This window comes from Panthera onca, chromosome E1 (assembly GCF_046562875.1).
Source record: "Panthera onca isolate mPanOnc1 chromosome E1, mPanOnc1 haplotype 2, whole genome shotgun sequence".
Lineage (NCBI taxonomy): Eukaryota > Metazoa > Chordata > Mammalia > Carnivora > Felidae > Panthera > Panthera onca.
The window spans coordinates 52,955,624-52,976,957 of record NC_138352.1 but is presented as its reverse complement, the minus strand read 5'-3'; the positions used below and the strand labels follow the sequence as shown (position 1 = coordinate 52,976,957).

At 44.0% G+C, this 21,334-nt stretch overlaps 1 protein-coding gene across 2 annotated transcripts in view; it reads right to left on the bottom strand.

Annotated features, from left to right (window-relative positions):
• Positions 1-20,521, bottom strand: part of ZNF652 (zinc finger protein 652) — a 61,390-nt gene extending 40,869 nt beyond the window's left edge. Inside the window, exon 1 of one of the 2 annotated variants that reach the window (XM_078437277.2) lies at positions 20,190-20,521. The gene's annotated coding sequence lies outside the window, so the exon portion shown is untranslated. Of the gene's footprint in view, positions 1-19,683; positions 20,081-20,189 lie in introns of those variants that run through there. The other variant, XM_078437278.2, reaches the window with a different exon arrangement.
• Between the last annotated feature and the right edge of the window lie 813 nt (positions 20,522-21,334).

Sequence of the window (21,334 nt, the reverse complement as noted above, 5' to 3'; positions counted from 1 at the left end):
ACCGCGGTACCTCAGGGCAGAGGAGAAAGAGCCAACCAAGAGGAGAGGAAAAACTCACGCGGAGGTGAAAGGAAACACTAAAAAGTGCAGAGCACCGAAGCCACGAGATAAACACATTTTCCTCAAGAAAGGACTGGTTAGCTGTATCAAGTGCGGCTAAAGCACGGAGTAGGAGAGAAAACTGACCACCGAATTTAGGGGCTGAAGTCATTCCCTAAGCCGAAGGGCCCCCTCTCCTTCCGCGAGCCTCCCCCCTCCTCCCTGGACAAACAGCAGTGTTGAGTTAATGAGTATACTGGCTCAGGGCTGAGGCTTGGGCTGGGTTCTGGAGCTCTCACCCCCTGGCCGTGGGGCCTCCTCAACCAGCTGGCTAAGGTGTGATGCGGGGGGCATGGGGGCTGAGGAACGGAAGCTGGGGGTGGGAGTCGGCCCGGGGAGAAGGCCTGAGTTGGGTTTTTAAGGGTGGGGGAGACCTGACTGTGTCCGAACGCCAGTGGGAAGGAACACCTCTCACCGCAAAGGATCCATTACAAGAAACCATCTTGCAATTCATTACAGTGGGAGGTTAGTTCCTTAAGCTTTCAAACATTAGACACAGGAGAAAAATAGGATAAAGCCTCGAGCGCTGAGCTCCGCCTCCCTTCAGAACGTGTCAACAAAAGAAAAAAGATGGCGCCTTATAAAAAGCAGTAAGAGTAAACAGCACATGAAAAGTGCTCAGTTCTCTTGGTTCCCGCCATAAAGACGGTCCGCACCCTGAAACCCAAACTCAAAATACTAAACCATGAAAGTCCAGACAGCTAAAAGCTAAGGACACCTGTAACAGAGCTACCAAAAACCCGTTTGGAATACCCACCTAAAACGCTGTCCGTCTGCCATCCTTTCTCAAATCCTAAGTATTTTTTTTTCTTTTGGTCTTACTGAAGAAATACGTCGTCTCGAGATAAGCTTTCTATAAGCTTGTGTACAACAACCACATAAGAAAATATTAAAACATTTTTATGTTCACTTCAGGAGATTTCGAAAATTTAAAACCACTCCAAGTTAAAATAGGACCACTTCAAAGAAGAAGGGATAATCTCAAAGTTAAGACCAAAACAGCTTTTGATACAAACCACTGCATGTTACAGAAACAGTAACCTAGTTTCATTTTGAGTGTAGCGTTTGCTGCCCTCAAGGGACCTGCAACTTTCGAGCAAGATTTTTTCATTAAATGCCAGATAAAAGGTAAAGTGTAGGGGGAATTTTTTCAACACATCTTCAGGCTTCAACACATCTCAACTCTTCAGGTTAAGGAAAGAAAGACCCAATCGTTATGCGCGCGCACACACACACACACACACACACACAATTGACAAACCTCTGTTAGTTACTGGTGACATAACACTAAGATTTTAACTCTAGGCTAAGCTATAGAACAGCTAGTAATTTAACAATCTACTTGGGGGGGGGGGGGGGGAGCCCTCAGCAACACACAAAATTGCTCTCAGCTCTTTGCTCCCTGGCCCAACAACTGGTCAGTAACAACCTGAGCAGGGAAAGCAGATGGGAGATGTTCAAATACAAAAGTTATTTTTCCACATGGAAGTCTTAATTACCTTTTCCCAGAATAGGATTCTCCACATTGAACTGGTAATGACTACACATGTTTCAGGAGGACAAAAATCCCAAATGTCCAAGTTTCTGAATGAACAGCCTATTTTAAGACACGATTTGCTCTGGAGCTCCAGAGAAGTTACTTTTAAGGTATAAAATAAATTAATTAGTAACAATACACACTTTCGAGATTTATATTTTAACTGCACTGGAATGTCTTAAAAACATGAGCCTATGAGCAAAGGCCCCGAGCTCAAGAGGAAGTGAACAGACTCCTGGCTTTGCAGACAAATGAGTAGGTGGAGGGAACATTCAAGTGATTTTTTTTTTATACAATGTTTCTTAACCTAAAGAAAACCGCAGCTCTTCACAACACGTGTACTATAAATAGATGTTAATAAAAAACTGAATAAATCTGTATTTGCCTGCTTCTTTGGTTTTTTTAAATAACTTTTGTCTTGAGTGGTCAAGATAACCAAGCCAACGGGACCGAGCAGGGTGCCCAGTCAGAGGCCTGAGGACACAGGACTGCATGTAATTCCCCTTCATCTGTTTATGTGGAAGGAAAAGATCTTAGTAACGTGGACTTTGACTGCACATAGACTTCCTTTACCACCATCAAAGAATTTTCACAGAAGTTCACATCAATGCAAATTTTCTGGCACTGCTTTTGGCAATATCTGTAAGACATGTGGCTAGAGAGACCCAAGATAGTTCTGATCACAGAAACGTTGTTCAAGTAATCACTCCCTCCTTCCTCAGCTCCTCCCCACTAAAAACCACATTTATCTAATCCTCGACAAAGTTCCTGTCAGATAATTACTCGTCTCTCATAAATGGAAAAAACTAAGGCCCAGTGGCTAAAAGGTGAGTCCGAGGGATTCTGAAAGAGCAAGAACTAGTTGAATATATAACTGCTAGGCTCTCTTCTCCCTTTAAAATCCAACCAGAAGCCAGATGACTTTTTTTTTTTTTTTTTTTTAAGAGGCGAGGGGTGGTGGTAAGCAGATTATCTAGATTTTCTGATATTTTTATAACGAACATGGATTAATTCTATAATAAACAAAACAACTAATTCCAAACTTAAAAAAAATAAATGAATTTGGGGCTCCTGGGGGGCTCAGTCTGTTGAGCGTCCGGCTTCGGTTCAGGTCATGAGCTCACGATTTGTGAGTTCGAGCTCCAAGACCGGCTCTGTGCAGACTGCTTGGAGCCTGGAGCCTGCTTCAGATTCTGTGTCTCCCCCGCTCTCGCTCTCTCTCAAAAATAAACAAACATTTAAAAAAAATTTTAACAAATAAATGAATGAATTCACCACACCCATTCAGATTCAACGTGTCAGATCATTCAGATGCAAGTGTTAATGAGAGAAAGTTGGGGAAAGGGCGCAATCATGATTTAACTAAGCCTAACAAACACTTAAAATCTACACCAACCCTCCAAATATGAGCAGGCTTTTACTAACAGTCAACAAATACTTACTGAGCGCCAACTACGTGTCAGGTGCCACAGACATAACTGTGAACATAACAGGTATGTTCCCTGATCTCAGGAGGCTTATGGATACTGTCAATTTGTTTATATTCTACTTCCCTGGGCAAAGCCCTGGTTTACTTGTTTCTCTCAAAGTAATTGTTAATAATGCCCCTCTCACACATCTCCCAGGCTGGCCAATAAATTATACGGTTGCCTATTTATGCAAAAACAAAACGATTCTTCCTACAGGGCAACAGGTCTGTAAAATGTAGATCATTTCAAGGTTTTCGCTTTCTTTTTAAATTCATTTCATTCCTTTTTAGTTCGGCTTTTCTTAAATGATAAAATGTAACTTGTTTTAGACATTCATCTCGCTTCGCTGTATGATTTCACTTGGTATACAATGAAATCCACAACTTGCTTTAATCAAGTAAGAAGAAATCAAAATCTGATTTTATCACCTCAAAAAATGTATGTAAGTAAGTAAAATGAAAAAAAAAAACAACTTTAAAGACTATAAACCCCTTGAGGGCAGGCAGTTCTTCTCGAAACACTACTTCAACATTCTAACCTGTGTTGAACTCAGTACTAAGAAGCCACTGTGGTTTTGAGGTATTTCCTACTAAAAGGAAAGAGGACAGGAAATGCATAAATCTGGAACTTCTTGTCATAATGAAAAGCAAGGAAACTATCAAAGGCTACCAGGGCTGGGTCAAAAGACTCAGGAGCCAGCCTGATAAGCACCTAATGGACAAAGACAGAGGCGATTCAGTATCAACGAGGATTGACAACATTAGTGGACTGACACACATCAAATATGCTTAAATCCATTTAAAGTCACATTTAGAGCTTGCTAAGAGAACCAACTCATTCTTTTGAAAACTGGTAGGTGAGGGGCGCCTGGGTGGCTCAGTCCGTTGGGTGTCCGACTTCAGCTAAGGTCGTGATCTCGCAGTCCGTGAGTTCAAGCCCCATGTTGGGCTCTGTGCTGACAGCTCAGAGCCTGGAGCCTGCTTCAGATTCTGTGTCTCCCTCTCTCTCTGCCCCTCCCCCGCTCACACTCCTTCTCTCTCTCCTTCAAAAGTAAATAAACATGAAAAAATGTCTTAATAAAAAAAGAAAAGGAAAAAGAAAGCTTGTAGATCTAAGAACAAATTTATAAAAGGTAAAAGGGACTGAGGAACATGTTAAATGACACCACATGGATGCAATCAGCAAAATCCAGACTATGAGAAACTACACAACAAATGATCCAGATCCTTCAACTAAAACTGCAAAGAAAAAAAAGAAAAAGAAAAAAAAGAAAAAAAAAAAAAAAAAAAAAAGAAAGGAAGGAAGGATCACACCTATAGATTAAAGAGACTTAACAGACATAATTAACTAATCACTCTTCTTTGGACCCTAATTCAACATTCTAGCCTATGTCTGTTGAAAAAACAAATTGGAAAAACAATTATGAGTTCATTGAAAAATATAAACGCCGATTGAATACTTAATGATGTTCAGGAAGTTTTTAAATGTAATAATGGTATTGCAGTTGTCTTTTTCAGAAAGAATTCTTAGATTTATAAATAATAAGATATGATGTCTAGAATTTTTTTAAAGTAATCTCCGTACCCAACATGGGGCTCGAACTCACAAACTAGAGATCAAGAGTTAGATGCTCTGCCAACTGAGTCAGCCAGATGCCCCTAGAGTTGCTTCAAAGGAACTGGAAAAGGGAGTATAGTGAGGGCAAATATATATATGCATGAAACAAAATTGGCCATGTAGAGATAACTGTTGAAGCTGGGAGATGGACATATTAGATTTATCACATTTCTCTCTTTTCTCTTTTTTATATTTGAGAGTTTCTTTTTTTTTTAAATTTTTTATTTATTTTTGAGAGACAGAGAGAGAGAGAGCGAGAGAGCAGGGGAGGGAGACACAGAATCCAAAGCAGACTCCAGGCTCTGAGCTGTCAGCACAGAGCCCGACGTGGGGCTCAAACCCACGAACTGTGAGATCATGACCTGAGCCGAAGTCGGACGCTCAACCGACTGAACCACTCAGGTGTCCCTATATTGGAGAATTTCTGGACCATAAAAAAGCTTTATTCAAAAGCAGCCTTACCTCCTTTTATTTATTTCTTTTTAATTTTTTTTTTTAACGTTTATTTATTTTTGAGACAGAGAGAGACAGAGCTTGAACGGGGGAGGGTCAGAGAGAGAGGGAGACACAGAATCCGAAACAGGCTCCAGGCTCCGAGCTGTCAGCACAGAGCCCGACGCGGGGCTCGAACTCACGGACAGCGAGATAATGACCTGAGCTGAAGTCGGCCGCCCAACCGACTGAGCCACCCAGGCGCCCCCTTACCTCCTTTTAAAGACCAAAAACCAGGATCATAACTTAGAAACATACAGAACCATAATCTGACAATGTAGAAAAAAATATAACAACAACTACAATTAAATCTAAATTGACATTCTGATCTATGGAATTAAAGAGAAAATAAAATATTGTGTGAAAATTCCTTCACATTAGGACCACTACTTCATTTTCTCTTTATCCAACTCAAAACTCGTTATCTCTAAAAACTATAATGTGGGCAATACGGTGTATTTCTGCCTTAATAAGACTATAATCCCGAATACGTTCACACACAATGATCAAAAATAAAGGAAAAATTAAACGTGATAGGAGTAAAACAACTGCCTGGGAAGGTCACCGCTCGGTCAAGACTGGAATCCAACCCTCTAGGCAGCAGCCGCTGCTGGGTTTTGCTTTTTAAGTTTTCAAGGACAGAACGGTAACACCACAACCTTCTTTTGCCTTTACGTGGAACTATGTACATCTGGCTGCAGGTAAGGTTTCAGACCTACACTGCTCAAGGCCACAGCCGAGGTTTCCGTAGGGACTGGCGTTCAAACGGTCTCCTGCGCATTCTCTGGCTGATACACGACATAGCAGGGTCTGTCACTTTGCATACACGGGTCCAACGGAAAGACCGTTGCGTAAAACTTGCTGTCCTGTGAGGGGACCAGGATTCTCTTCTTGTTCAGTCAACGTGGCGGTGGCGGGGTTACCGCGGGCACAACGGTCTGAAGCATTTCACTGCACAAAAGCCGGTCGGGAGCGAACCGCGGCTCTCAGCCATTACATAAAAACCTACCTCCTTCCATTCCTGGTGTGCTCCCTCCGTCCTAGGTCAGCAAATACCACGTGTCCTCAAGTCTACACGGCATGTTGTTTTCTGTTTCGAAAAGCACAACGCTACGTGTCTGACCCCGATTCCAGGACGCTATTGCCTCTCGGTTTTTATTTTACGGTCAAGTCCGCCGAAGGTCCCAGTGAATCAGCTGCAGCCTCTGACCGAGGCTCCAAACCTCGTGTTCCTTTTTGGCTCTTCCCTCCGCCTCACTCCTCTCTCTCATGAGCCGGCAAGTACTCGTTTAACCAAGTGCCTTGTCCTCTCTGTTCCGACTGCTAACACGACCTCCCGGTTCAGGCCCTAATCACCTCGTACACAGGTTGTAACGGTCTGTCTGACTCCCTCTTTCAAACCACATTACACACAGATCTTCTAAACCCCAGTTTCCTAAAGAATGTGGATCATGTAACTCCCCAGCTACAAAATCTTTATTGGTTTCTAAAGCCTTGGAATAAGCTACCACTCCTCAGCAGAGCATTCCAAAAGTTTTGAGCCAAACTGACGTTTTCAGTTTTAGCTCCCAAGGGCCTCCTCTCCCGTCTAACATCCTTGTGCCCTCTCTCAAACACACCTTGACTGTTTCTACCTCGAAATCTTTGACTATGCCATTTTTTCCATCTACCTAAAACATGGCTGCTCCCCCATCATTCAATTATAAAATCCTAGCCATCTCTTAAGACCTAGCTCAAATGCACCTTCTTCTTGAAGCTTTTCTGGATCACATTTTTGTTTCCTAGAATGCTTAAGAGGATTTTTTTTTCATTAAAAAAAAAAATGTGGCGTGTTGATGGAGGGAACACTCAAGGAGTCCCACTTATTCAGGAAGAAAAGTGATTTTTTTAAAATCCACATCTATTTTGGGGTGCCTGGGTGGCTCAGTCGGTTAAGCGACCGACTGCGGCTCAGGTCATGATCTCGTGGTTTGTGAGTTCAAGCCCCACGTCGGGCTCTGCGCTGACAGCTCAGAGCCTGGAGCTCACTTCAGATTCTGTCTCCCCCTCTCTCTGCCCCTCTCCTGCTCGCACTCTGTCTCTCTCTCTCAAAAATAAATACATATTAAAAAAATAAATAAATCCACATCTATTTTAATGTTCCCAATTCCTTCCTCCTCTCCCATAAACCAAACAGTTTCCAGGAGTGATTCAAATTAATATGAGTTTAGATGCCATGGTTTACCTCGGGAAGGATTCTCTGCATTAGAAAGCGTAGAGTCAAAGATACCCAAGTATAATGGTGTTATTTCTCAAGGCCAGCACCTGTTTCTCCCTCAAGAACCACCTAATACTTGGAGTGCCTGGGTGCCTCAGTCAGTTGAGCGTCCGACTTTGGCTCAGGTCATGATCTCACAGTCCTCGAGTTCGAGCCCTGCGTCGGGCTCTGTACTGACAGCTCAGAGCCTGGAGCCTGCTTCTGTGTCCGTGTCTCCCTCTCTCTCTGCCCCTACCCCACTCACATTCTGTCTCTGTCTCTCTAAAAAATAAATCAACATTAAAAAAAAAAACTTTTAAAGAACCACCTAATACTTAAAATTCTCTCAGAGCCAGTCATTACAGACGTTATAGGCAGAGTAGACTGGTGACCACTACCTGTGATTAAGAGACAAGTTAATTTCCCAGTAAACAAAAGATGGCTATTTTTCACGTGCTCCTGGAGACAGCAACTCGTAACTGTATGGGAAAGGGTACCCCTGTGCAAGTTACACTCATCCATGTTATAGATCGTATTTTTCTTACTTTTATTTTAAAAGTTTGAGAGAGAGAGAGAGAGAGACAGAGAGACAGAGAGACAGAGAGAGCATGAGTGGGGTAAGAGCAGAGAGGGAGAGAGAGAATCCCCAACAGGATCCACACCGTTAGTGCAAGCCCGAAGTGGGGCTCGAACTCACGAACCGCATGATCATGACCTGAGCCGAAATCAAGAGTCAGACGCTTAACCAACTGAGCCACCCAGACACCCCGTATTTCTATATGGAACACAGACGGGTAGAGAAAAAAATCTTCAAGTTTACCCTAAAATGGCCTTGGGCAAAACTGTCTGTAAATGTCAAAAGATAACTTTCAGAGATACTAGTGCTAAAGACGAGTTATATTTGTCTAAATACAGACCCAGACACATTACGTATGGTACATACAATGTATGACTAAAATTAATCTATGAACAGATATTCAAGTTCATTTAAGCACGGAGTTTAAAAGCCTGATTTAGGATGTTTCCAAATAGAGAAAGGATAGTTGTTGATGAACTAGTGAACTCTGGGTTAAATATGGAGTTGATAGTAATATACCAATGTTGTTTCCTTAGTTTATGTAAGACTTTAACAAGGTTATGTAAGAACTTAACAGTAAGGGGAACTGGATGAGGAGTAGACAAATACTCTTTCTACAATTTTTCTGAAAGCCTAAAATTATTCCAAAATTTAAAAATTATTTAAAAAAAATGTTTAACAGAACTTATTGGAATAACACAAATTGAGTTATTTATAATCACTTTAATTAAAAGATTCCCTTTGAATTAAAAAAGCAGGTTGCTTTATCAGTTAACTTTTCTCCAAAGTAATTTTTAAACTTTGTTTTTTAAGGCTTTGATGTTTTTACACATTCTCGGGTTTACTTGGCAAAGACTATCAATTAGCGAATGGGCTGGTTTTTTTCAGCAGGACCCATGTACAAACATGTGTACATATGTTTTATGGCTTTAATCCCAAACTGGCTAATGCCAAAATAGCCTGATGTATGACATTGCCTGGCACAGCAGATTATCTAAGTAGGGAGTAACCTTCCTTAGAGGGGTTCAGTGCTATTTTCCTAAGTGTGACGTGTGCATTCTTTTGGACCTAGCCATCAAGGAATTCACCAGGAGAAGATAATGCCACAAGCATAAAAAGATGTGTATACAAGGGCATTCACTGTAGCATTATTTATTATAACAAAAAACTTGAAACATAAATAATGGTACACACAGACACCAGCATACTACGTAGCCATCCAGATGTGATATGGATTTATATTATTTAACACTGAAGTATGTCCACATCAGAAAAAAAAAAAAAAAAAAAAAGACTAAAGAGCCAGCTCATGTCATCTCATTAATGTAAAAACCATGTCCTTACAAGTATGTCTTGTACAGTCATACCGAGAGATGTCTCAGGATAGAGTAAGGATGGGGAAGGAGATACTTCTTTTCTTTGTATTTTTCGGAAATCCTTACCTAGTTTTAAATAAGCATGTATAATTCTTTAGAAAAATAATAAAGCTATTTTTTTAATGCTATATTGAGGCAACTTGTCTGCTACTCAAAAAAAGTCATTAAGGACAAGTAGCTAAATACGTAATCTTTTTTAAAATGTGATCCTCTGGGCACCTGGGTGGCTCAGCTGGTTAAGTGCCTGACTCTTGATTTCAGCTCAAGTCATGATCTCATCTTCCTGGGATCGAGCCCCGAGTTGGGCTCTGCGCTGGGCATGGGGCCTGCTTAAGATTCTCTCCTTCCCTGCCTCTCTTCCTCTCCCTCTGCCCCAGCCCTGCTCACACTCACATGCTCTCTCAAAAAAAAAAAAAAAAAAGAAAAGAAAAGAAAAAGAAAATGGCAAAGTATTTGCTATTAAATTTCGCAAACTGTAACCCTAGAGAGCTAAGGAATAATTACAATATAAAAATATCCAACATTAGCCAAAAGATTATAGGCTGCCAACGTTAACTGTAACATTAGCTACATGACTGTTGCTTATAGATGTGACACACACCATCACAATGTCACGTTTAGCTCCAAACGACTAACTATAGTTATAAATATCAAGTAATTTCATATGGATTCTATTTATAAATATGTATACTGCTTACAGTGTTCTTACTTTAGCTCAGAAGACGGGTCAGTAGGCTTTTTCTGCACAAGCAAACACAAATCTGTCCTCTTGTCAAGGACTTCTCATTCCAAATCAATGGATTTGGGAACTGCAGGAGAACTTACAACACATTCGATATTCTTGGTTATAAGAGAGACAAGGAAACAGAGGCTCAGAAAAGTTAAATGGCTCCTTTAAAGGTCAACAGCTGGTTGACGGTAGAGCTGGGCCTACCACCCAGATTCTGGTCATAAGGCTCCAAATGATGACTAAAATCAAAAAAATGTTGACCATTATTAGGTGCTGACAGAGATGCAGAACTGGAACTCTCAGGTTTCTGGTGGGGATGCAAAGGAGCACGTTGACCCTGGAAAACACACCTGACATACACACTACATGACCCAGCAACCCTGTTCCTAGGTATGCACTCTAGAGAAATGAAAACTTACAGTCGCTCTGAAAGCCGTCCGTGAGCGTTTACAGAGGCTTTGCTTAGAATCACCAAAAACTGGAAACAATCCAAATGTCCTTCAACAGGTGAATGGAAAAACAGTGCGATCCATCCACAGAATAGGACAGAATATTACTTGGCAATAAAAAGGAGCAAAATGTTGATACCTACAAAAACTAGGACGAATCTCAAAGGTATTATGCTGAAAGCAGTCTCAAAGGGTTACACGCGGTATGATCCCATTTAGGTAACATTCTCCACAAGAGAAAACACTCATGATGAACAACGGATCAACGGCTGCCAGGTTCGGAGGGTGGGGGAGTGCACTGTGGCAGGAGTGTTTCCAGACAACGGAACCGTTCTGTCTCCTGACTGTGGCGGCGGTCACACGAGTCCGTAACATGTACTGATGTTCACAGAACTGCACACGTACCAAAGTGTCAATTTCACTGTACATTAACTTAAAAATTAAAACGAATGCCTTACGCAGTCTCTGGGTTCTGAAAGTCAGAAATATTTCTGGGCTTTTAAATTCGGTTTTTTTAAACTTCAGTTTTTAATTAGCAAAATAAAATGATTTAATGGGTCCTTTCTTATAAAATCTCATTGCCAAGAAAAGAACATATTTAACTTGGCAAGTTACATAACCTCACTTTGTCTCAATTTCCCTGCTGGTAAAATGGGGTAATAATACACTACCTCAAAGGGTTATATGAGGATTAAATGGCAAGTGCTTTGTAAAGGTTGATAAGTAGCAAAAATACAGACACTATATATAACTTTGGGTACAGAAATGAAAGACAATGCCAACCATGTAACTTTTAAGTTTTTATCCTTCTGGAGAACGAGGTTCTGATAAGTGCTTTTCTGATAGGGCGGTCTCTGAAACACAGTTCCACCCTGGAGTCTGATTTTCACACAGAAGTAAACATTCACCACTGAGTCCTTGCTATACGTTTATTCTGTACCCATTCTACATAAGCAAATGATTGTCTAAACCAGGCTGTGTGTTAAAGAAAGTTATACTATACAGCTAAAAATATCTTTCTATATGGGGTGCCCGGAGGGGCTCAGTGGGTCAAGTGTCTGACTTCGGCTCAGGTCACGATCTCGCAGTTAGGGGATTCGAGCCCTGCGTCGGGCTCTGTGCAGACAGTTCGAGCCTGGAGCCTGCTTCCTCTGATTCTGTGTCTCCCCCTCTCTCTGCCCCTCCCCTGCTCATGCTCGGTCTGTCAATAATAAGTAAACATTAAAAAAAAAATGCTTTTTGTTAAGGACGATATAGGGAGGTGATTTTCAAACTGCCCGACCCAACCCAATTTTTTTAAATGAAATAGAATTAAAAAAAAACAAAACACAACAGAATGCTTCACAAATGGTAAGGGCAAGGTGAGCACTGTTTCATGAAGTCTTGCTTCAGCTGCGGGTAGGGGTACTCGATGTGAGAGAACACCCATGACCACACACGCGCTGCTTTTTACTGTGGGTCACGGTCAGAAAGTTTGAGAAAGAGCGCTATGGAGAACTCAATAAACAGTTTTAGACGGAGAACGGTCCCATTCTGCAACATCTGGCCTTTGTGGACAAATCTTTTTAGTGTTCACTAAAACCTGTTCACCACCTGACCTTAGAAGTCATCCTCAAAGAAAAAAATCTAACTTTCCACTGGAGCTGATGAAAAGGTCAGAGAGAGAATGGGAGGCAGAACAAACTACCTCTTGGACATCGTTACAATACCCGACAAGGTGGAACAGGGGCACGAGTGTATATGTCCTTTACCACGACCTGACAGGAAGAAACCAGCCACATGGAAGTAGAAAATTTTTATACTATGCATGTATTTTCCAAATTTAATTTGAACATTGTTGTCACTGAGCAACATTAAGTTTAACTTACAAGATTTAAATATATTTTATGTAGGGGCGCCTGGGTGGCCCAGTCTGTTAGGCGTCCGACTTCGGCTCAGGTCGTGATCTCGCGGTCTGTGAGTTCAAGCCCCGCGTCGGGCTCTGCGCTGACAGCTCAGAGCCTGGAGCCTGCTGTGGATTCTGGGTCTCCCTCTCTCACGCTCTCACTCTCTCTCCAAAATAAATAAACATTGAAAAAAAATTTTTTTTAAATACCTTATGTCAAACAAGCAAATACTTTCTTTTGGAGCAGAAGGAGATGCCCATTAGGATCAGAAAAGTTAAAATGTGTCTGCCTTGGGGGCGCCTGGGTGGTTCAATTGGTGACGCGTGGCACTCTTGGATTTCGGCTCAGGTCAATGATCTCAAGGCTCCTAAGTTCAAGCCCTGCACTGGACTCCAGGCTGACAGCTCGGAGCCTGCTTGGGATTTTCTCTCTGCCTCTCCCCTGCTCATGTGCGCGTGCACGGTCTCTCAAAATAATAAACTAAAAATAAATAAATAAATAAATAAATAAATAAATAATAAAACCTTATTACAGTTTAGAAAACTACCTAGCTTATTTCTTCTGTAGACTAAATAAACTAAATGTGACTTCAGTGTGCTAAATCCAACAAAGTCAATGCTACAATTGCTACCTGCCTCGTAGCATCAGCCCAGTGAGGTGCCTCATAGCAGTGTTTCTCAACTTCAGCGCGGCTGACGTGTTAGAGCAGAGAGATCATTCTTTGTTATGAGGGGCCGTCCTGGGCCCTGTAGCATGTTTAGCCACATCTCTGGCCGGTAGCCCCACCACACCCCCCTGCCCCTCCTGGCCCAGGGCCTCCTTGTGTCAAATCAGAGCTATCTCCAGACCTTGCCGACTATCTCCCGGAGGTAAAATCGCCCTTGGTTGAACTACTGCTTTATAAATTTGTATTTTAATCGCGATTTCCACGTTTGGGCAGTAAGAGGGAGAAAATGACAATACTGCAATTACAGCAAAAAAAAAAAAATGTGATCAAATGCAGTTTTCAATGGAAATGACGACGCCTCAGCAGTTATTATGGTTCGTGGGCACATACAATTACATTCCACCGACCAACCCGGCAGGGCGACCAAATTTCAAAATATTCAACACCAGGTTGACTGTGTTGCCGTAAATTTCTCCTGTTGCTATGTGTTTAAAACCCCGAGTTTCCAAAAAGTTTAATTATACCACGGTTATAAAAATATTAACTAAACACTTTTAATAACTAGCAATGCAAGAAGGATTATTATATGAATATTCTGAAATGAAGCAGTAAAAGAAATATTTAGCAGTTACAAAGACAAACCTTTCAAGAGATGTAACTATTTTTAAGACCTATTCTGTCACATTAAGCCCCTCTTTTGGGATGAAAATACATAGGGTTTGCTTGTAGATTGACTTCAGAATTCTCTTAATATGGTACAACTCCAAGCTAGGTTTGAAAATTTCAAACCATTTAAAAAATGGTTTGAAATCATTCCCACTAAATATTTCAAAATGTAATTTAAAATAGGGCATTATCATTTCCCTCCGGAGAGGTGAGGGACACTTTTCTAAATTAAAAAAAAAAAAATTATTATTAGGTATACATCCACATGGATCAAACATTTTAAGAAGAAAGTATAGCGGATAGAACACCACTACTCACGAAAGCCAAGACCAGAAATAACCCAAATGCCCATCAATGGGAGAATGGACAAATAAATTATTACAGCATATGCAACTGAATATTACGTGAGGCAAAATGAGTTATTACACGCGAAAGTAAGAGTGAATGTTATAAACATAATTTTGAGTGAAAGACACCACACACAAATCAAATGAGCAATCCTATACTCCACTTATACACCGCTTAGAGATTTTCCACAGCCATACGTGGCTTTCTCATTCTTTTTTACGGCTATAAAATTTATCCTGCTGCGTGAACATACCCTAGTTTATTTACCCAATTTCTATACAGATGGACATTTAGGTTTTTTCCAAACTTTTGTTGAGTTTATCTGGAGGACTCTGTCTGCTCTGGAGGCTACAAAGAAAACTGCCTGGCTCTCTAATAAGGATCTTTCAGGCAAGGGAACTTCAAATCCCCTCCTCTTAGGAGGAACTGGGTAAAAAAAAACACAGATTTATCCGTACAACTGAAACATCTCACACTCACACACACACACACACACTCCTCACCCCCTCCAAAAACCCAACACTTTATCATATGTGTCAATGTCCACAGGCCACTGATGTGACTTGAGACACGTTAAAATGGCACATTTGAAAGGACGAAAACAATTCATGAGGGCCTACTTATACTCATTTCGTAGGCCACACAGGGTAATTAAGAAGTTATATGCCACTGAATCCCCAAAACCGAATCAAAATTCCAAAGCTGAAAAAGTCTAAATGCCAAAGCTCTTCACGACTATATCCACGACTAGCATCCAAGACAAAAGGGAATCACCCAACACGGTTTACCCTTATGAAACAAATCCGGCCGAGAGTACTGACCCTCGGATGCCACATGCAGAGCAAGGCCCCGAAGTCAGGCAATGGAGCCGCACCCTGCCTCGTTTCTATTTCTGTTCCAACAATCCCTTCTCACCACACGGACTGGTTTACCAAGAAACGTTCAGAAGCACCTCGCTCTCCACTAGGCCCCGTGACGCCAGTACACCAGAAAAAATAACAGTTAAAAGAAAAACAGGCACGCCTGGGGTGGCTCAGTCGGTCGAGCGTCCGACTTCAGCTCAGGTCACGATCTCCCAGTTCACGAGTTCGAGCCCCGCGTCGGGCTCTGTGCTGACAGCTCAGGGCCTGGAGCCTGCTTCCGATTCTGTGTCTCCCTCTCTCTCTCTCTCTGCCCCTCCCCTGCTCATGAACTGTCCCTCTCTGTCTCTTAAAAAATCAAATAGAACATTTAAAACAACTAAAAAGAAAAAAAGAAAAATAGCACCCTCGTCCCCAGAGAAAGTTTACTTAGCAAAATGTAGTCTGGTTGAGAAAAAAACACGTAGCTCAATCATCCCAATTTTATTTGTTTAGTCAGTCTGGGCTCACCTGGCTCAAGTCCTCTTATTATGATACATCTGGCCAAGATTAAATTTTTTCAAGTGTTCTGCAAAACCTAAGTCAAATCTAAGGCCATTATTTGCCAATCCCTCTTTATCAGCAATCCAATACTAGTGACTGATTTCCATTGATGGGAAAGCCCCTAGGTGGCTCAATAATACAAGAAAACAGGGATTAACAGATTCCCTTGAGGTAAATCCTAATGCATTACTGATGTGTCTACCTTATCTGAAAAGTCTCTACGTAACTCTTGCGGGTTCGCTGGCTTATCACAACGATATCCGGCAAAAATGACAGAATATTTTAATTCTATGGAACCCAAGAAATTCTATTTTAAAAGCTCCATGCACTGAATAGAACCGTACACATGCCCTCGAATCTACTTTTCGAAGTAATCAATCTCTTACCCTATGTTTTAAAGAGGAAAAAAAATGTCATATTTTTACAAAACCACCTTTGGGCTAAAAACAAGGCTAGGGATACACACACATAATCTGTAGGTACAGGCCAAAAGTAGAGAGTTGATAAAATCTGACAGGTAAGGCGACTTGACTGTTCTTTCCTTCACCCACCGAAGCAAAAATGCCTAAGGCAGTCAGACTTATAACCCTAATGACAGTTTATGATCAAAACCTCAGATGAGCAGTGGGAATTCTTTAGGCGAGAATGTCCCTAAGTGTTTCTTAAAATCAAACCTAACTGCTCTATAAACAAACAGATTAACTAAAATAAGCGTCTGATGTCTTCACTGATTCTACCGAGCACTTTATGGCTTACGTTAGCCGTGACAATTTACACAAGGCTTTGCACATGATTCAGCTCTGGACACAGAACGCACCGAGATACGTTAACGTCCCGAAACACCCCTTTCACCACAGAAGCTCTGAACACGCTTAAAACAAGCACAGCCTGCGGGTAAGCGCTGTAGAAACTGGAGCTAAGTCTTACGGTCTCCACCACATTCAGCCAGCCATAGAGCAACAAATCAAAGTTCCAATAAGCACACTGCACCTGCAAGACTTCGGTGCGCTCCAAGTCAAATATTTGCAATTTTTTCCTCCCAAATCTGCACAAGTGAAACACCAGACCTCTTGCAAACCAGAATGATCTGCATTTTCCCTCATCAGCCATTCCTGCCATTTACTGCCTCCTTAACAGGTACATGTGCCAGGAACTGCCAGAAGCTTGCACACAGCATCTCTAATCTTCATAACAAATCCCATTCTCCTGGTGAGGTAACTGAGGCCAGAGAGATCAAGGTGATACGCCCGTTGCCATACAGCCAGTAACTGCTAAAACCCTGGAGTGAAGGGTGATTTTTTTTTTTTAAACCGTTCGCTTTCACAGTTTACTTCTTCGATAGGCTCCAGACAATTCAAAGGAAAATCCCATCAGTAGCGCTGCTGATCAACTTTTTTCTACAGACTTGAAAAGTATCGTCTTACCACACTACAAGATTACTTCCCATACTCAGAGCAGAAATGGAAACAGCTCTGGGCGTCGCGACTCGGATCTTGAGGCCACAGTTGCGGAAAGTAGGTGCTGTCTCCCTTGAGTAGGAGCTGCTGATCTGAAACGTCCTAAGGGAAGGGTGTCTGAAGAAGGGTGTTAAAGAAGCTAAAGCAAGCTGTTTGTATTAATGAGTGACCTGCTGGCGCTACTACTCCTTAAGTGTTCCACTGCTAGGCGACTGTTTTCCACCCTTCCAAGCTCTGAATCTGGCAGTCAGAACTCTGGTCTCACAGCCATAGGTGTTACAGGATCAGCTGCTCTGCGGTGTGTGGGTGTTTAACTAGGTAAGCGACTAGTTAGAAGCGGTGCAGCAATATTCAATCAAGGAAGCACACTGCCCCCCTGAGATTTTAACGATCTGGCACCACACTAGGCTGACAAAGAAAAGTAACATATTTGCAACTCTGAGATGGTCTGGGCTTAGGATAGGCAAATAATTTCCGACAGTAAAACTTCAGGCATGACATGAACAAAAAAATATAAAACAAGCCTGTAATACAAGCCACTTCAAGCATGTTTATGAGATAATAAAAAGTGCAATATTTGCAATCTCAGCATGCTTTCAAACTTCATAGGGTACACGGCATAATTATTAGAATAAATGCTATTCTTCAGGTGTGTGGAACAGGTTCTTTGCAAGATTCCAAGGCTCCCTTGCCTTCCAAAAAGCTGTTAATACCATGAATTCCTCGGCCTCTCAGAACCCCCCAAAAAAACGCAAAAAATATGAAGGTCTCAAAGGATTCTTTATGGAAAAAATATTGTTGGAAATGTAAGCTCCCAGAAAGCCAGGGCCTGTGTTTCTTTAATGTCACTGCCCATAACAGCACCATCACAAGCTGGAATAAATCTCTCTCTTGGTTGAAATATAATCAGAAGGCAAAAGCTGGATGCAGAGTGATTTAAACAAGAATAGCTGATATTTATCCCAGGATGGTGCAACGTTACTGTCCAGTTCTAAGTTCTAAACATGGAGACCGAATTCCCTAACTGCAGTTCAAATCTTTCCATTAAAACAAAACTTTAAAAGAAGATGATTCTGATGGCAGTGCCACCCTGAATGAAGACATGAAATCATATTTAATAAAGGTGGAAAAACTCTGCACGGAGAAGGTGTTCTATTATGGGAATGATAAAGCCTTCTTTTAAGAAACCAAATCAACCTCAATCAACACATAAACATTCCGGATAGTCATCATGAAACAGACCACCGACTTCGATGCTGAAATGTGCTGCATTTAGAATACGGTGCAAGGAGCATGCATCATCCATTGGTCAAATTGGGACAAATTGTTTTGAGTCCAGTTTTAACTTTTTCTGAAATTCGCACATCTCCTTCTTACAGGAAGACAGGGAATGATGCCTTACAAATATGTGACCCACTGTAATCAAGGAACAAAACACAAGGATACATATATAATCCACTTTGTTATCTGAGCTTGCTGCTCAGAACCAAAGTACTGTAATGCCAAACCTTGGGAAACAAAACACAGAACTCAAGTTCCTTTCACTTTTGCATAATATAGATCTTAACCTGAGGTCCCAGGACTAGCTTCAAGGGGACTGTAATTGCATACAAAATTGTGTGTGTCTCTTTCACTAAGAAGACAGCCCCTAAAGGCTTCGGTGACCCCACAGAAAGGTTAAGAACCGCTGAAGCAGACATTTCCAGAATCCCTACAACTCAGAGGTGCACATTTTAAACAAAAGTATACTAAAGGTAGTATCTATCTGAATACATGTGCACAGTCCTGATACAGACAACCAAGATGCCCTGCCAGTCCCGACCATCACGGTTCAGTTGACCACTCTCAAATCAGCCCGAGGCGGGAACATCACCTGCATTCAACACACACACACACACACACACACACACACACACACGCCAGCCCCTCATTCCTTACGCATACACATGTTGTCAACAAAGCATGTGCTAGTTGCCATTCCCAGAACAATACAGGCCTGGCCATCTCTGGAAAAAAATACACATTCTTCCCCAAATTATTACCCTATTTATTTACTGCACCTTGACGACTGATGTTAAACCTCATCACAAAATAAACGAAATACCCACACACCCTATGTATCTCATCAACTGAGGAAAAAAGCACCACTCAGTGATTACTGAGGGTACACAGGAGATGCCTATCAGCAAAACACTCTGATAACGACGCTTGAACATGGGGACAATCAGAGACAGACTCACGCAGGAACATCCTGAGGACATGGTTGTGGAAAGAATCCTTTTCCAAAGGCAAGAGCACATTCCTTTGATTGGCACAAGCCATTCCTGACAATGGATCCGCGATGACAGGGGCTGCTCTGGCAATCAGGAAGTGTGTGTGTGTGCGTGTGTGTGTGTGTGTGTGTGTGTGTGTTGTGGGGGAGGGATGTACTAGATGTGATCAAAGACTGGCCCTCTTCAAAGAACAGCATATGGGATCTCAAATCGTGAAGACAGACTTCGAGGGTGAGGCAGGGGCATTTATCATTTCTACAGGAGACATCCCTCGACAATGAACATGTTCGGCGCAGATGTAACGGGGGTGTCACTACCTTTACTGTCTCCCATCTAAGAATCTTAAGTAGAGCCTGATTGGAGGGGTGGAGGAGGTGGGGGAGGAGAAAGGTCTGCATTACCCTCTGGGGTGAGTGCTGGGCGGGTATACACTGGATGCATTTTATCTCAGGCGGCACAATACTCCGGGGGTTGGAGGTTTGGGCGCAGCCGCAGGGCCGGGGAGGCAGTGGGTGCAAGCCACCAGCTGCAGGGCAGGGGAAGGCTCGCAGGAGGACCGGTGCAAACCTCCCTCGGCCCGCTAACCCAGGCAACCCCAGCCTCCCCTCGGGCCTCGGGGCGAGCGGGCTCTCTGCAAAACTGGAGCCCGGCCCGGGTCCGGGAGCGAGGGGGCGAAGGAGCAGGAGCGGGCGCCCCCGGCCCGAGCTCGCGGCCGGAGGAGCGCAGCGCCCCGGGCCTCCCCGCCGGATGGGGGCTGCTCCGGCCTAGCGCACGCAGCTGCCTCGGCGAAGGGTTAACCCGGCGCCCGAGCCACGGCCGGCCCGGCGGGCGGCGGAGAGGAAGGGCTGCTGCAAGGGGCGCAGCCGCGACTGTGGCGTGTGCGTGGGGGGCAGGGGCCCCTACTCACCCTGGCCGGCCGCCTCCGCCTCCGCCGCCCCGACCGCCGCCTCGGCGGTCCATCCTGCGGCGGGGGGCCTGTAGCCGCGGCGCTCGAGTAACAACCGCCGGCCGGGCCGGCCCCTCCCCCCCGCCCAACGTCTGTCCTCAGGGCCGCTCCGCAGACCCGGCCTCGGCCGCCGCCGCCGCCGCCGCCGCCGCCGCCGCAGCGCTACGTGGCCGCCGCTCCGACGTCTCGCGACTCCCTTCCGAGCGCGCGAGGGCGAGCGGGGCCGGCGGGGCGGGCGGCGCGCGGGGAGGGAGGCAGGGGAGGGGGTGTGCGTGTGTGGTTGTGTGTGCGGAGCCGGGGGCAGGGAGGGAGGGCGAGCGGCGGCGAGAGCGCGCGCGCGCCCGCGGCCCCGTCCCTCGCCCGCCCCCCCGCCCAAAGGGGAGCCGACACCTCCCTCCGCCCGCCCCCCTGGCATCCCGGCCGCTGGGCGCGGCGGCGCGCATGCGCAGCCCCCTCGGGCCGGCCCCGGCGCACCTTTTCTCCCCGCTGCCACAATGTGAGCGCCCCGCCGCCCAGATAACCGCCGGCTCCCGCTCCACCCCCGCCCTCCCCCACTCCGCCCACTGCCGAGCGCCCAGGTAAAGGCGTGGACTGCGCGTGCGCGCCGCCCTCCCGGGGTCTGGGGGCGTGGTTGCTGAAAGGAAGCCAAGTCGCAGAGTGGGAGGGAGCTTGGGGCAGAGGGTGGGAGCCTCCCTGAAGTAGGGGCGGGCGAGGATTCAGGGGAAGGTAAAGTGAAGAAGGGGGACCAAAGTAGGAAAGCGGGCCCAAGGGAGACTCGGAAGTAAGAGAGCCCTTGGCTTATGAAATTAAAAAAAAAAAAAAAAAAATCTTGACTGCGGCCTCTGTTGCTGGAGGGTAGTGTGAGTGACAGAGGACAGAAATAAAGCAGGTAAAAATATAAGCAGTAGTGGTCGTTCACTAGATAGATGGGACAGCTAGTAAACACTGGAGAAATTTAGAGATTGCCGGAGTGGTCAGAAACACCAACTTAGAGCCACGTTTGTTCTGCGGCCAGGAATAGGGAAGGGGATGCACGTGTGCTTGAGGCATAGAACTGCTATAAGAAAGGAGCCCTCCATTGAAAGGATTACAGCATTATGACTAAT